The sequence below is a fragment of the Cupressus sempervirens genome, chromosome 7, assembly GCF_028749045.1.
Source record: "Cupressus sempervirens isolate cs-2001-9-10 chromosome 7, ASM2874904v1, whole genome shotgun sequence".
Classification (NCBI taxonomy): Eukaryota; Viridiplantae; Streptophyta; class Pinopsida; order Cupressales; family Cupressaceae; genus Cupressus; species Cupressus sempervirens.
This window is the reverse complement of record NC_143124.1, coordinates 821444450-821463041: the sequence shown is the minus strand read 5'-3', so window position 1 is coordinate 821463041 and position 18592 is coordinate 821444450. Positions and strand designations below refer to the sequence as shown.

The 18592-nt window shown below is 35.4% G+C and overlaps 1 pseudogene; it reads right to left on the bottom strand.

The window, feature by feature from the left end:
• Window positions 1–12791: 12791 nt before the first annotated feature.
• Window positions 12792–17845, bottom strand: LOC149549929 (26S proteasome regulatory subunit S10B homolog B-like; annotated as a pseudogene).
• Between the last annotated feature and the right edge of the window lie 747 nt (window positions 17846–18592).

The window sequence follows — 18592 nt, the reverse complement described above, 5'->3', positions numbered from 1 at the left end:
AACTGGTACTATACATACAAAGTTTATGATTGTTTGAATCATAATCAAAACATGATGTAACTCTTCATAGTTTTTTTAATTAAAAAACAGCTTCTAGAGTGCAGTTTTCTCTTATATTGCGTAAACTCGTATCCTTTTTTTTGAAATAATTACATTTTTTATTTAATAAATCATGGGTGAGATTTGTAATCTAATTTTTCCCAAACTATTTGATGTTGTGTGCTTATGTGAATCTTGAATATTAACTCCTATATGTTGATGGTGTGGACATCCATGTACATTGAGATAATAAGCTCCAAATGCATTTGGAAATGGGACAGGCTAATCACCAAACAAAATGTACTAGAGAAATAACAATGTCAAACTTCTTTTTTTTCTAGATTCATGAAAACATATTGATTTTTCAAATTTTTTGTTGTTTTCATCTACGAACTATGTAAATTATAAAGATCAGATGCTGAAATTTTCAGAAAAAATCATGATGTTTTTGGTTTTTTGAAAATTGGTCAACTATACAGCTTGTAAGAAGGATAGCAGGTCCTTCAAAAACATACTCTCTCAGCTAAGCTAATATACATCACGACTACTGACAAAAATGAATTGAATGGAACAGATCCTCATCAGGTACCTCTAGCAAGCATCTCCTCATACTCTAACAAAGAGATCTGGCGTTCATATTTGATTTGGCTACGAAATCTTGCAATGAAATCATCCGCTTCTTTATCAACTCTAACCTCAATTGAACGAGACACGGGTGTACCCAATTCTTCTCCATCGCCCATATCGTATGTCTGCGTAGCACTCTCTTGGACTGCTGGAAAATTGCAAGGCTGCAGAATGTCTACTCTTGTATTAATGTTGTACTGCTCGTGCTCAAAATAAGTCGCCGGACGTATGCAAGAGAAATAATTGTGTTGCCTTGATCCTGAGAATGCAGGGCTGTTAGAACACGAGAATTCGTATTCTCTGAGCCCAAATGGCTGAACTGATCCGCTCTGAAACATCATACCCCGCCAGTTAGTTGCTAACAGCTTCCCCATCTTCGTAAATTCTTCCTGCAAATATTTCCGCTTCACCATACATTTTCTACTATGGAAAATTATAACTTTCGCCTTTTTCCAGAAACGTCTCTTAGCAAGGGGTTTCTCAGCAGATCTAACTCCCATGATTTGAAATCCGTAGTCGATAATAGCAGTTAATATTTACTTGATGCGTGGTATGTAATGAATTGAGGAATGGAATCAGTATGTGTGCATATAAAAAGAGCGGAAAAGCATAGAGTAACTAGATGCTTCGAAATGAAGTTTCAATCAATTATATAGTATAGTCACTCGTAACCTGAGCTACACGCTTAAAACAACTTTTACGCGGACTTCTACGCTTGATCTCCGCGTTGTGTCCGCGTTGTGTCTGTCAGCCCCGCGGCCAAATCCAAAGTCTCCTTTATTTAATTTTCTTAAAATAACGAGTAATAGAAACAAGAGCTCTCTTTGAGCTTTAGTCCTTGCCTTGTGTGGGGGAGCAAAGGATGTGTTGGTCTGATTTTTTACGTATTAATTTTTTATTAGAATCATGGTGAAAAAATCAGATGTGGGTTCTTTTGTTAGGTCCTAAGGTTTTAGGTTTTGGTCTCATATTTTTGACATCTTTTAAAATCTGTGTAAAACCCTAAGTCTTGCCTTTTAAATTTTACTCTGGCATGAAAGTTTTAAAAAAAGGTGAAGCAAATATTCTTTTTCCGCCTGCTTTGAGGTCATTGTTGAGTCCTTTTGAAAGGGTTTTATCCTGCCGTTGGATCTTATTTGAATCTACGATTGTCGCATACTCGCTATAGCAAGATGCTCAAAGATTACGCATAGCGAGGTAGCGACCATCGGAGAATTATGTTGTGATATTGAAAAATGAAGTTCGGTGCCGAAAATTGTGTGTTAATATGAAGGCATTCTTATCACGTGCTATGTCCCAGGCTTGTCAGTATTAAGAAGAACGCACGTGGAAAAACTCACAAATGATGTCACTGGAGTTCAAGTTTCTTCGGCAATTCACTAAGTCGCTATCGAAAAATCCATGCGAATTGCTGGTGGCGACGTGGCGAGTACCCGGATTTTGCAAAAGGCAGTAACTTGTTTAAGGTTGATGTGACCGCGAAAATTCCCATGCAGTCTTATAAATATGCACGACTACCTTCTCTGTCACCAGTTTTAATTGGTGAAGTCTCAATCAATGTGTCTTTATTTTTCATCACCAAAATTGTGAATTCGTCAGAGATTGCTACATCACTAGCCGAAATAACATCAATTTTTCGGTAGCGACATAGTGAGGGCCCGATCATTGCAAAAGACAGCGTTCTTTTAAAATAAGAAATGATTTTGAGGATCCCGAGGAAAATATTGTGCAAGCTTTGCTTTTATTTCTATGAAATTTGTGTCACTCATAGTTTTATTTCTCGACGTCAGTTTTGATGGTTACCAAAAAGTCACTATATCGCTAGCCGAATAGTTGGTAATTTTGCCAGTAGCGATGTAGCGATGGGCCAGAAGGTAGTGATGTAACAGAAAATCCTCAAAGGTGGGCCCTGAACGAGTGACTTGACAAAGCTGAGCTATGCAAAGCAAACAACACGATGGCATCCTATTGAGCATCTATAAGCCGAAAATCCTAAATTCGTCGGAACTCGCTATATCGCTAGCCAGATAGTTAATAATTTTGCCAATAGCGATGTAGCGACCCACCTGAAAGTAACAAACACAGCAAGGCCAAGGACATGAGCTATCACAAAAGGTTTAAAATAATATATACATGTGATTACATATTAAACCAGCTCAGTGCCAGTGGTAACCTGGACCCACTCCCCATGTATAAAACATATAAAGAATTTTGATCGTCAGATCAAGCATGGATCAATGATACTCGTCAACTCGCTATGAAAAGATGTGCAAAGATTATGCATAGCGAGTTAGCGAACGAGGGACCCACCATTGTTCTCTTAAAAGTTGTTTCAAATATCTGCCACACAATCAAAGCAAAATCAGTGGTTGTCACATACTCGCTATAGCAAGATGCTTGAAAGTTATGCATAGCAAGGTAGCGACTTGATGACACATGTCCCCAGTCATCAATGGGCCCAGATTGAAACACCAGCATTGAAGGAAAGATATAGATGGAGGCAGTCTAGCTAAGAAGAAAAGTGAGTCAACCTAGTTTTCATTCCTGGATCATAGGATTTTTCAAGGATCAACGGCGCAAATTTAAAAGGAAGTGCTATGCCAATCTATTTTTCTATTCTGTGCATTTATGATGAATGAAAGCTTCGTGTGTTGGAGAAACAAAGTATAATACATTAGATTTTCATTAGTTCCAGTCCCATGCAAACAAAGATTTCACGTTTTCTGAGCACAAGAGCCTGTTCATCATATTGTGTTTAGCTTAGTATGAACGTGAACTAATTCCTCATCTATTCAAGAGCAATTGTAGAGGTTCAAAGAAGAATAAGTCTAGCAAGTCAAGTAAGTACTCATATATAACCTCTGTAACATTCCAATTCCTATTATTACGATCAAGATGCCTCCTAAGAAAGCATTTTCTGGGCAAGTTAATTATATGGATAGGAATGTTCATGACGATTTGATAGAATTGCTCCTAGAATCCACCATTGAACCTGCACAAGTTAAAAAATTGAGTCCCTTAAACCCTGGGCTTAAAATTGCTGATGGCTTATATGACAAGGGGAACTGGGTTAGGGATGCAATAACTACTCAAACTGGTCTTGTCTTGTTTAAAAAATGGTTTTCAAAAAGGAATTTGTATGCCCCGCATGCTAATGTCTAGAATTTTGATTTGGGAAAGCTAGTAGTTCCAAGTGTTTTCATGGATTATGATTTGCTTGAGCTTAAAATTGTTGATGGCTTATATGACAAGGGGAACTGGGTTAAGGATGCAATAACTACTCAAACTGGTCTTGTCTTGTTTAAAAAATGGTTTTCAAAAAGGAATTTGTATGCCCCGCATGCTAATGTCTAGAATTTTGATTTGGGAAAGCTAGTAGTTCCAAGTGTTTTCATGGATTATGATTTGCTTGAAGCCATTGCCAAGAATTATGACCAAGCTATTAGGGTGGTGAGAGGAAATGGTGGCGTGCCTCTGATCTCAATTAGTCCTGAAGAAATTACTATCTAAGACTTGTGTCCTTTAGACATATTAACATGCGAACCTTCTTGTTCAAAAAGAATATGGAAAATTATTATGCCACCAATGTGGGATAATTCCTTTTGAAAATCTCTATGTTTGTTGCCATGCCTTAGCCAAGGGTGCTCTACTCCAGTATTTTTGACTTGTTGCGATCATGCCTTCTTCCTTTAAACTTGTTGCAATCATAGAAACAGAAAGAAAGCCTTTAAATCAACATAAGAAACTTGTTCATCACTCCAACTTTGGTTTTTTCGACATGAATTCTCCATCCCCAATTACCCACTGGCCAATTAATTATAGCCATACCCTTGATAACCCTTCATAGAATAATTAATCATGGAAACCCACATTGCAAGGGTCATAAGATCTTAGAACGAGCCTGTCATGTCCCCTTTTCAAATAATTAAAAAAAGAAAATCTTTGCTAAGGCAGGCAGGCCCAAGAAAGTGAAGTTTCAGAAAAAGGGGGTTAATCTTTGGAAACCGTTGGACTAATAAATGAAAATTATTATTAAAATATATTTCATTAACCTCTCTTGGACGTGATTTACGGTTATGCCCTCTTTTAAGGGGTTTTGGAGGCATTTTGGTGCTGATTCCAAAACTTGATTTTTGCTCATTCTTTGTTATTCTTCAGAGGCTGCCAAACCTGTGGAGAAGGAGACCCAAGAACGGGAGTTTGCAGGTTTCCAGGGAGACCCAAGAACGGGAGTTTGCAGGTTTCCAAGAAGGCTAAGGACAGGAGTTTGAAGCCATTCCATGTGCATGCTCATACAGAGTTTGCCTTTGTGCCGAACAGTGCAGATTTGTGGGTTTTCGGGTGTGTGTTTTGTATGAGTTTGGTGTTTTCAGTTGAGTATTTCATATCAGTTTGGGTTGCTGCTGTATTTCAGACTTTAAGGTGTTAAAATAGAGCTTAATATATGTATTGGGATGTGATTAAACTTCTGAGATAGGTTATTAGTGTTTTTGTGGTGTTTTCGGGCATTTTTGTGTTAATTTCAAGAGCCCGATGAGCATAGTTTTTGTCCTACATTTGAGAACTGTTGTGTAAAGGCTATACGGATCTGGAAATGTCATTTTGTAGGCTATTATGCTGCTGAAATTTCTGTAAAAATGTCCACTTTCAGATTTATTAATAATAGGTGAAGCTGTGAAGCTTTTGGCACAATTTCTGGCATACTCGATTTAGGGTTTCTTGAGAAATTTGGTGGATCTTTGTGATATTAGTTGTTTGATCTTGAAAATCTGATTAGAGGTTGGAAATATCATTAAAAAAATTAGAAAAGGGATATTTCAGTGGTATCAGAGCCATGATCTTGCCAGCCTGAGGGTTTGTAGAAGTTGCATGTCAGTTTTGACAACTACCCAGATCTTGCATTTTAGTTTTGAGAACTACCCAAATCTTGCATGTCATAATTTATGATTGCATGTTGCTTCTAATCAACTGCATGTCAAAATTTATGGTTTCATGCTACTTCTAATCATTTTCATGTTAGTTCTTAGTGAATTTGGTGGTTGTAGAAGTTTGCATGACAGTTTTGACAACTACCCAAATCTTGCATGTTAGTTTTGACAACTACCCAGATCTTGCATGTCAGTTTTGACAACTATCCAGATCTTGCATGTCATAATTTATGATTGCATGTTGCTTCTAATCAGCTGCATGTCAAAATTTATGGTTGCATGCTACTTCTAATCATTTGCATGTTAGTTCTTGGTGAACTTGGTGGTTGCATGTTGCTTCTAATCAGTTGCATGTCAAAATTTATGGTTGCATGCAATTAAGTGAAAGAGAAAAAAGATATTTGCAGCGAAAAAAGAATAAAGAAATTTTGATCAAACCTCTAGTTGAAAGTAAAAGTACAAAATCCAAGGAAGGGAAAAGTATGGCTGATCCAGATGAGATGGCAAAGAAATTCTTCCAAGACATCCAAAATACTCAGAAGCAAACAGTGGATAGTTTGGCAGAAACTAGAGAGGCTTTGCGAATATTGACAGAAAAACTACAAGGAGTTGCATCTATTAATGAGAAAGGGATCACTTCAGAGGAGCCAAGAAATCTGAAATCCACACCATCTAAATCAACCAAAACTATTTTCTTGCCTGCAGATGAGCCACCAGTACCAAATCCAGCCATTAATCCTATGGAAGAGGTTACAGGTAACTTGATTACATTAAGAGCTACTTATAATGGCTTAGATGATGACTTTCGTATTTCGGTTCCTTTTAGAGAATATGTGGATATGATGAACACTTTGATGCCCAAGAAAGAGTACAGAAGGGAGCATGACATAAGTGGAAGAGAGCTCAAAAATAAAATAAGCAAGTTTATAGCACCTACTTTTGATGGAACAAATAAAATTTCAGCTAGAGCATGGCTACAAAAATTACAGACCTTCTTCACACTTAACCCCATGAAGGAGAGTGATGTTGTTCAAATTGCAAGTCTACACTTGGAAGATGCAGCCTATGATTGGTGGTATCATGGAATGACTACTCAAGGTCATGATCAGGTAACTACATTTGATGATTTTAGTCAAAGAGTGATAGATAGATTTGACCTCAAGGATGATGATTATGAGGATGTTGTTGTGCATGATGGTGAGATACCTGGTGGAGATGAGCAGAGATTGAGCATTCATGACTTTTCTAAGAGAGAGCACCAGGCACAGTTAGATGCTTCGTCACATGAGGTTGAGGCTAGTAGTACTTCACATGATTTATCCCGCCAGCTGAAGGTGAGTGAAAACAGTATTGTGTCTACATTATCTCATCATGACAGGTATGTGGAGTTAGTTGGTATTGGTCATATTACTCAAGTGAGGATTTTGCTTGAGTTACCAGATGATTCTAGTTTACAGATATCGACTCGAGATTATTATATTGGCATTTGGGGTTCAGTTGACTGTAAATCTTTAACACTTTTTGGTAGCAATGATTGTTTGGGTCCTATCATGGATTTGATTAGCAGATTGCACGGTGTTGTCTTTTCTTGTGCTAGCAGCTTGTCCGATGTCGGTATTAGTTTTTATACACCAGTGTTGGGCTTTGTTCATATATCCAGTCGACCATACTTGCTGGAATGTGTTGATGATCTTTCATATTTGGCAGTGTGTACAGATGAGTCCCAGGATCATATTGGCATTGATGACATCCAGGAGGATGCAGTGGGCAATTTTGAAGACTTAGTTTCTTTGGGTACAGAGCAGTTGGACAATAGTGCTACAGTTTTTGATACTTCATATGTTGATATGAGCTTTAGAGTTGATTCACATGACATGGATGATAATACTCTAGAGACTAGTAACTTTGAGGATACTCCTTTAGACAGTGCATCAGAGGAGGTTTGTAGGAGACAGTCAAGCCAGTGCCATCATGTGTCTAATCAGTTGAGAGTTAGTGACCGAGACATTGCTATCACTTGCCAACATTTTGATGTTGCTCATCAGTTGTTAGCAGTTTATGGATGGGGTTCTCCTACTAGTGATGAGCAGGAAGGAAGTTATCTTTCCTTGACAGAGATCCACTCTTTATGGGAGGCTATTCAGATTTTGAGACAGAATTATATGCAGTTGGTAGCTAACAGAGATTATCTTATGGAGTGGGGTAGTACAGCATATGATGCATTGTTGGCCAAGGAAGATGAGGTGAGTGAGCTTACTGAGCAGCTTGAGGTGACTTCTGAGATTCTTGAGAGTACACAGTTGGCTTTCAAGGAGTCACAGTTTCATTTGGCTAAGGTGACCATGGAGTTAGAGCGAGTACAGTCTTTACCTGATTCTATACAGTCACAAGCTAGGGTGTTTGGTGATCCGAGGATGTCCATGGCCGAGATTGTCAGAGAAAATGGAGATGGGGATGCATCCATCCTTGATACTAACATTGGCATATCAGGTTCATTCCCACTAGAGTCAGGTTCAATTGAGTTGGGTGTTGTAGCAGATTTTTGTGGTGTGCCTGACATGGTGGTGACCTTTAGTACTAATGGCATGAAGACTTGAGATGTTGTATCAAAGACCATGTGTGATGTTGGTGAACTAATAGTTGGCATGGTTCCTGCTAGTAATACTACTCCCTTGGCAATGTCTTCAGAGGTAGTAGTCACTTCCAACTTGGTTAATGATCGATTGTAGTTAGTTACCTCTGGATTGCAGTCTGAGCCACTGACTGAGATTGGTGCATTCTATCAGCATTACACTATGAGGTATGCTCATCAATCTATCTTTGATGACCATGTTGATGAGATGATGATACAAAGATGTACTTTGGTTCCTAGTGCTTATCATCAGTTATGGGATAGTTTGATGCCTCGGGATGAGAGTTGTGATGGGCATGACATGGCGATAGGTCCTACAGTTGACAGGTTGATAATACATGACTTAGAGCAGGATTTTTGGAGTGATGCTTCAGTAGGTGTTGTTATTGATTCTACTCCTTTGGCTATGACATCTCCTAACTTAGCTGGTGATCAGTCATAGTGGGTTGTATCACTTCTTCATGGTGAGCTGTTGACTGAGGTTGGTTCTTTTTATCAACATTATATTTCAGGGTATGTACATCAGTTAGCATTTGATCCTTGTGCTGAGGAGTTGATGGTAGACAAATTGGGTTTGGATTCCATTTCTTACTCTTTATCTTGTAATGTCTTTTCACCATCAGCAGTGCATGGGAGTTATGGTTATGAGATAGTGGCCGATGATTTGCAGAGTTGTGTTGACTGCAGGAGTTGTACAATGTGTAGATTCTCCATACTTGGTACAGTTTCATTCGAGAGGGTTCACCATTGTTGCAGAGTTGGATTGTACATTCCATATAGGCCAGTGGGATGCGTTGATGGTATTTACTGTGTTGGTAGTTTGATTTGTCCACTTTACTTGGGTTCTGATGTTCTAAGAGTTTGTGTCTCATGGGTTTTTGATTGTGGTAGTGGTGATTTTGGAGTTTGGTTGAGCTATAATTGTCAGTTTGATTATGGATTCCTCTTGGTCATATTGCAGAGGATATTGCAGGAGCCTGTGTTAATTGGTAGTAGTATAGTTCATGACTACATTTGGGATCCAGCTGGATTGATTGGTTTATTGTTCAACCATTGCTTGAGGACAAGCAATGTTTGCGAGGGGAGGACTTTTCATGTCCCCTTTTCAAATAATTAAAAAAAGAAAATCTTTGCTAAGGCAGGCAGGCCCAAGAAAGTGAAGTTTCAGAAAAAGGGGGTTAATCTTTGGAAACCGTTGGACTAATAAATGAAAATTATTATTAAAATATGTTTCATTAACCTCTCTTGGACGTGAGTTACGGTTATGCCCTCTTTTAAGGGGTTTTGGAGGCATTTTGGGGTTGATTCCAAAACTTGATTTTTGCTCATTCTTTGTTATTCTTCAGAGGCTGCCAAACCTGTGGAGAAGGAGACCCAAGAACGGGAGTTTGCAGGCTTCCAGGGAGACCCAAGAACAGGAGTTTGTAGGTTTCCAAGAAGGCTAAGGATGGGAGTTTGAAGCCATTCCATGTGCATGCTCATACAGAGTTTTCCTTTGTGCCGAACAGTGCAGATTTGTGGGTTTTCGGGTGTGTTTTTTGTATGAGTTTGGTGTTTTCAGTTGAGTATTTCATATCAGTTTGGGTTGCTGCTGTATTTCAGACTTTAAGGTGTTAAAATAGAGCTGAATATATGTATTGGGACGTGATTAAACTTTTGAGATAGATTATTAGTATTTTTGTGGTGTTTCCGGGCATTTTTGTGTTAATTTCAGGAGCCCGATGAGCATAGTTTTTGTCCTACATTTGAGAACTGTTGTGTAAAGGCTATACGGATCTGGAAATTTCATTTTGTAGGCTGTTATGCTGCTGAAATTTCTGTAAAAATGTCCACTTTCAGATTTATTAATAATAGGTGAAGCTGTGAAGCTTTTGGCACAATTTCTGGCATACCCGATTTGGGGTTTCTTGAGAAATTTGGTGGATCTTTGTGATATTAGTTGTTTGATCTTGAAAATCTGATTAGAGGTTGGAAATATCATTAAAAAAATCAGAAAAGGAACATTTCAGAGCCTTTTTTTTGTCTCAGCGACTTTGATAGCAGTCCTAGGTCCACTGGAAAATGTTTTTAGATGAGTTAGCTACATTTGAATTACTCTACTTCCAAAAGACCCTCTCCATCAAGCCTCCACATGTATTTTTCCTACTCTAGCCATAGACGTGGGTGCTATGTTTGTTTACACCATGGGTGCTTTGCACTTTTCATGGAGTTTTGTTCTGCAACTTCATCTCGCTTTTGCATGGAGTATAGCTTCATCATCATGCTTAGTGATTTGGATCCTTGGCAAGATCTTTTAAATAGCTCAAGCTACTTCCCAAATGGAGGCCCGAACAAGTTTACTCATGAAAAAATCTTGGAATCGAAGGTAGGTAGCATATGATATAGCTTCTGCTCTTCTTTATCATCATAAAGATTGGTATGAGAATGTTCCTATATAAAGATGTCATGGCGAGCTATGTGATGTCGGCTTCAAATTTCAAAGTGAAGGTCAATAAGTTTGGGCATTCTTCAATCAAGATGGGCTCATAATAAAAAATTATAGCAATTTAAAACATCGCAATCTTATCTTCAAAATATCATCAAAATACATTCAACTTCGCAACAGTACCTATACGGTAGCCCATTCAATCTCCATATTGGATTTTAACTTAAAATTCATCTTTAATCACTTTTAACCAAATCAACATGTTTGCAAAAGATATGAATCTCACTTGGCTACATATTGAATCCTTGGATTGAGAATTATATGCATAATGATGAACGTTGCATGGTGATTGAACATAACTCACCTCGAACCACATTCTTAAACCTTTTATTCCTTTTTAAAAAAATGTTCAGGATTATTTGTACTGCTTTAATTACTATCACTACTTGGAAAATCTTCACCCTTCAAAACACTCAATCAAATTTGATGGACATAGTCGGGCCCGAAAGTGGGTCTAGCCAAAAAAAAATTGAACTGAAATAACTAACACCTTGAATCAATCCACTGATCTTCTCAAACTGGTTGAATTCAAATTCGAGAACTGAATCACCATTTAAAACTCGTTTACCTTGTTTTAACAAATTGTGATTTTCTAATAAGAGAGCCTATGGGCATGCTTTAAAAACTAACCCAAACAAATAATTGGGCTTTGAAAATTGACATGTTGATACTTTGTTCGATATCCTTTTTCCCTATCAGATTTTGTGTCATGACGACTTCGAGGTCAAAAGATATTGACCGTCAAAGTTTCTTAGTTAAAACTATCTGTAAATAAACATGTTAGAAAATAGGAAAGTGCATTTGGATTTGGCTCCAAAAATAGGGAAAATGGATACTTGAGGGTACAAAAACTGGGGTGTTAGTTCACTGTCATGAAGGGAATATAATTTTGTGATTTTTTCTCATGATGAATAACAGGGTGCATTTGGAAAGCTTGCAAAGTTAGGTATTCAGAATTGCAGAACAGGGAACATCAACAGACCTATGGTTTTTGCAAATGAAATAGACCTAGGAAAGTGTGCAGATTGGATTTTTCAAGATTCAAAAACTGGCACACTTGAAGTAATTTCAGAGTAGAACACAGTGGTACAAACCATTTTATCTCATCTATTATGGATTCAGAGTTATGAAAACCCAAACAGGATTACTAATTAATCTGCACTTCTTGACACCAGTAAAACTTCACAAATTGCATTTGGAATCACATTTGAAAACTGATCAAACGGATTTGTCATAGGCTCAAAGCTAAAACATGGAAAGTGTGTGACCTCTAGAATGCAATGAAAAGGGAATTTTCTCAATATGGTCAAATGGGTCAAAGATATAATTGGTCAAACAAAGCTTCTCAGGATTTAGGGCAATTTGTATCAGCATGACAATGGTAAATAGCCAACTTCAAGGGATTCAAAACCTAGACAAAACATATTGAAATGACATGAAAATTGAAACATAGGTTCATTGATATGCATACTAAACACTCCCAAAGAAGAGAGTCATGAAACATAATCGAGTGCAAGATATTCAAATGCAAACTAGAAGGAAAAATGTAGAATTGAACACTGCTCAAAACAAAACTTCACAGAATGACTCAAAATGACAGTTTATTATTTTAGGATGTATAGACATACTGAATGCAAGGTGTTAGAAACATTAAACACCTCTTAGACCTTAAAATGACAATCAGGTACATAAGCAAGAAAATGTGCTTATAGGGCTCAAAATGACCAAAATTTTGGAATGGTATTCAAAATAGCAATGCAATTTTGAGTCCCATCAAGGACCACACTAGTGCAATGACCACATTATTTGGATCACATTTTCTACCACTTGAACATACAAGATTTCTCAAATAAGGCCAAACATAACTTTTGTATGTTTTTTTTTTAATTAAACAATAGATATTTAATACATAGATCAACTCTTGAGCAACTTGACTCCAATTTCTTTGCTTCATTCAACTTGCGAGCAACCTGAATGGAAAAGATAAGTACAAGTTACAAACCTAAGAGATCACAAGCAATTTCAACTTTATAAAATGCTAAACAGAAAGGAAAATAAAATGTACTTATATAAGATATTCCTAGATTACGTAATCATGCTCTGCATGGATGGTTGTCATACTAGCTTCTGTACTGAATGTTACGAAGATCTACTACATTGAAGCCCTGACAAAATTTTAAATAATCTCAGCTATACAGTTATTAATCAACCAACAATTACCAATTTTTGAACATATCGGTGTAGTATAGGATAAAAACTCAAGTATTTTGGATAAATTTCAAATTAGTAAAGAAATAGAACAAGACCTTGGCAAGCTTTACAACAACTTCATAATCTATGTCTCTATGTTTTGCAATCACTGCAGCATGTATTTTCAGTAATTCAATTCTTACTTCTTCATTTGGAAGTGGAATCTCAATCTTTCTATCCAAACGGCTAGGTCTAAGTAGGGTTGGGTCCAGAACATCGGGACGATTTGTTGCCATGATTATTTTTACCTGCATTTAATGTTAAAATTAACAAGATTTTCAGGTCACAATGAAAAATACACTACCTTGAAGAATCTTAAATAAGTTAAATAAAATAATTTCTTCTTTAATTTAGTTGATAGATAATTACAGCATCTTGAGCACCTTAAAACACAATATCTTTCCTAATTGATCAAAACCATCTAGTTGGTTAAGCAATTCCATTAAAGTTCTTTGAATTTCTCAATCAGCACTTGTTCCTTCACTAAAATGGCATCCATTGATTGCATTAATTTCATCCATAAATATGATGCATGGTTGCAACAAAGCCCCACTATAACATTAAGCATTTCATTTATATTAATCAGAATACTTGTTAGTAGATTTTAGTACAATTACTAAGAGGAATAGGGTTGCAGGCATATAGAGAAATACTTTTTAGTGTCAATTACCTTCAAATTCTTAGATGTGATGAGCTAATAATTCAACATACACAATGTTTTGAAATTTTAAAAAACTATATATATATATATATATATATATATTTATTTATTTATTTATTTATTTATTTATATTAGCATTTGTAATTATATTAAAAAACACCAAAAATTAGTCTTTTGATGTTCAAATGAATAAGAAGTCATGCCTCGTAATCCCATGCATAACCAAACGTTTCCCTGATAAACCTTTCACTTTCACCAATATATTTATCTATTATAGAACTTGAAACCACCTGAAAAATAGTATTACAAAAAGAAGGCATAAATTTATCTATTATAGAACTTGAAACCACCTGAAAAATAGTATTAAAAAAAGAAGGCATAAATCAAACCTCGGGTACAATAAATAAGAAAGTTGGATTACATAAAAGTAAGATGGATATCAAAAAAGCTAAGCTACAACCTTAAGGAAATTGGCATCATTGTTACTAGCAATAGCTCTTGCTAATAGTGTCTTTCCCATTCCAAGAGAGCCATATATAAGTACTCCCTGAAATTGGATAAAAAAGAATCAACCTCTATGAAATAATTCCAACAAGAATAAATAAAACATGCAAGTTGAACTTTACATAAACAAGTAATTACAACAATTAATTTGCACCCCAGACAAATTTTACCTTAGGAGATTTGATTCCAACCCTAAGAAAGAGTTCAAGATTAATTAAAGGAAGTTCAATAGACTCTCTCAACTCCCTAATTTGATCTGCTAACCCTCCTACTACTGAGTAGCTCACATTGCCAAGATCCTCATGTAGCATATTATAAACAACAGGGTCCACCTGCATCCAATATACACAAACAAAATTATTAGCCTTTTTCCAAAAAATCCCTTCAAAGATTCTGATATACTTTGTGCTTATTAACAAGTTGATGATGCAAGATTCTAATGCTAGGTACCTCACGAGGAAGAGCCCTCATTATTGTAAGTGTTGTCAGGTCAAGAACAACACGTGTATCTGTGGTGAGCTTATCTTTATCTACCTTATTCCAACACCCAACAACATATCTTGGCCCACTACCAGCTTTTACAATTATTGCACAAAGAAAAATTCATAATCCCAAAATTAGAAAAACTAATTTACTTGAATAGTACAAGCATGAATAGATAAATATTAGTTTTTTCAAAATCAACCATCGACTGAAGATAGAATCATAGATTCATAGGTGATACATATATTAGAATGACAGTGAAATTAATTATGACCCTACCACATCCACATTCCCCTCTTGGGAAAATCCGAGAAATGTAAGAATGTTTGGAGGGGATTTATAAGTACCCTAAAAATTATGGGAACAATATTTCAAAATGGAAATAACAAGGATCAAGGATAGGAACAAGAGATGAGGATGCATCCAAGTGGGGGATAAGGAACCTGGAAAATAAATATGAGCATATTTATTAAATTATATCTTTTCATCACCTTTCAAACTACATTTATGCATTTGATTGCATGTTGAACATGTAAATATCATATAGAAGAATGTATGATATTGATGCAAAGTAATTTAAAAAAATCTAATGGTCCTTGATTAATTTTCCAACTGTAGCCATGTCAATACATGTCATTTTTACAATATTATATGAATTAGTCACCTTTCCAACAATATTTGTGCATTTGATTGCATGTCAAATATGTAAATAACATTGATACTGAATGTGTGATATTGATATTAAGCAATCAAGGAAAAACTATCTAGTGGACCTTAATTACTTTTTTTATTTTATCCATGTTAAAACATGTCATACTTTTCTAATTGTACCCATATTAAAACCAACACAAATTTAAGGAAACTATTAAGTACAAATTTAAGGAAACTGCTAAGTAATAAACCAATATACTAGAATGTTTTTTTATGAACTTTGTCACCTTCAAAGGAAGATAAACTACCCATACACACTAGTACATAAAATAAAAGGAAATATTAAGCATGAAATTATATATTGCTCTATTATGTAAAAAAAATGTATATCTATAGGACATAATTACACTTCAGTTGTTATTTGGAAGTGATAATAAATGGGAAAGGTTACATGGCAAAGCTAAAAATTTAAAAGATTGATTGAACCATTTTATTTTTCTTCAACTATTTATTTTTCCTTCAAAACTTCATTTTTTCTATTCTCTTTCGTATGACTACTTGTGCAATGTCAATGGCAAGGCCTATTCCAGCGGACCTACTAATGAAGCTTCTTGACTCACCTAAAGCAACTGTAATAACTCCTTTTACCTGATGGGTTGTCCTCAGTTCAAAAAAAATCATTCCTATGATTCTGAAACTACTATGTCACTCATAACATGAGAATCTGCAAGACAATACATAATTACAATGCAAGACAAGACATGAGAAATTTCCAATACAAAAGTGAAGATATGTAGTCCTCTAGGTGCTATTGTTACCTCATTTGATCAAATCCTCTTCATCAATCAAAAAAATGATAGTACTCAAACCATATAAGCAATTATCTTACCAACAACTAGCAGGTTTGACATCAGTGACAAAATGATGATTGAAACATATTTATCATACTTTACCAACAAGTAGAAGGTTTGACATCAGTGACAAAACAATGATTGAAACATATTTATCATACTTGTATCAATTTGTTTTCAACATTTGCACCAAGTAGAAAAATTGTCATTATATGTGGAAGTTTAGACAATTTTTGTCTTTGTCTTTATCTTTTCAAGATAGCGAAGAAGTAGATCAAATTCACCAATTTTAGCTATGAGGATTCTTTACGTCCTTGTATTTTTACTTATTTGATTTTGTATTTGAAGGCATTAAAGGAATATTTTTATACAATCATGAGATATTCTACAAATAATTCTCATCTACCATGCATTTCATTTTTTTGAACATGAAAAGTTATCTAAATTTTAATTGCTTGAGAAATATCATTTTGATGGTGCCCATGAGCTCTTGCAACTTTTTGATTATAAATAGTTTAATTCTCTTGTTTAAGCTATGGAGGTTGTGCATATGTACCCAGATTGTTTTAAGGTTTGAATTTATAAAAGAATTTTATTTAGTCACAAGGTTTATATTATAAATATTCTACATCTGACATGTATTTGATTATTGTCATTGAGATTGAATTTTTGATTTTGGTCATTCAAGATCTTGGAGTAATGTTGAGTGGAGAAATGATGATAAAAGAAATATGAATTCTATCACTGATAAAGTCATGGTTTGAAATATTTTAGGATTTGTTTAAGATGAACATATATTTGATGGTAAATGAGATATTCATGCTAATTTATAGTTTGAAAATTTAGATACCACAATTCATGACTTTCTAGGGTTCTTATTTTAGATTAAGGGTTAAAACATATTTTTTATGTAAGGGACTCGAGACCCTAAAATGTTTTACAAAAAAATAGACAATAAAGTTCCATAGGAAAATTTAGTGTTGTAGAACACTCAGCACCCCCAGAGCAAAAACAACCAACAAGAAGTAACCATTAGCAAAACAAATGTAGGCCTAACAAGCTAAAATAGTAAACAAGGCACTAAAAACCCAAAAATTGCCAGACACAAAAAAAAAAAAACACTTGCACTAAAAGAATTATGTTAGTTCCATGACTATCTCTTATTTGATTTTGTTGATTTTTTCAATGGATTCCTAGATGTCCTCCTTGCTTGGCTTCCTACTGTTAGTTTCATCTTCCTTATGCTTTCTTGGCTTTTTTTAGTACTCCCAGGGGATTCCTCGATGTACTTTGGGTCTTCTAAGTCTAGAACTAGCATATTATTAGTATTTTGATCCACTTTACCCAACAATTGTTAATACATTCAGTGGTAGCTTACAAAAACCCCTGACAACTATTAATCCTCTCATTCAAATTATTTTCTAGTTTCTCAATTCTTTTTGTCAGCACCAAGATAACACTGTCCTCTTTAGTGGGCTCTCGAAAATTCTCTTTCTCTATACAATCTTGCATTTTACCTAGTATTTCATCCGTCTTGGAATTTAGGGATTTGTAATTGATATTCAAAAGTTTTATTGCATTAATGGACCAATTCTCCATACAGAAAGTGTAAAAGGAAATGGACTTCACAATCTGTAATACACCCAGGACAAATTCAACACTAACATTCTTGAGGTCATCTTCCAAGAGTTTCCTATTAAAGACAAGGAATCTCTTTGTCAAAATCATCTTCATTCTTCTCTGGATTGATCACTTTTTCCTCCTTTTCCATGTTATTATGAGGAAGGTCTTGGTTATCCTGAGAATGAGACGAAATAGGAGAAGGATAATTACTCAAGAGGTCAATACATTTTTTCACCTAGCTACTAGAATACTCACTATCCCCATCATTCATCATCTCCAAGCTCTTTCCTTCATCCACACTCTCACCTTCCTCCTCTATTTCCATATCTTTTTAATTGACATTTTTCTTCTTCCTTTTACTTGTTCTTAACATCACCTAGCTCAGTATTCTTTCTTTTTCCCTTGCCTTTACTGCTCATAAGGCTTTTAGGGCTCTTATCCTTATCAAAATCCAAGGATGTCTAAAGGGTTTTTTCACATTTTCCACCATGTAATCATAAATTAAAACCATCAAACCTTGGTAGAAAATGGTTTTATGCATATTCTCTCTCTGAGCCTTGATATTATGAGTCAAACAATAGAGCAAGTAGAAAGGAAAGAAAACCCTTTTCTTATACCTGCAATTATTCAAATGGAAATAATGGTAGTTGTAGGATTCATTAAAAAGACCATCTAGGATAATATAATGCACTACAACATTTAGAATCTTCTTCCATAAGGTTTTAATGGAAAAATTGGCATAAACCCTCCCTTTTTCTTTAACTAAATCCCCATCTTCTTTATTAGGATATTTAATTTAGCGTCTTCAAAGATTTATGCATTATGATAGAAATGCATACCTTTGTTTTCAAATTGGTA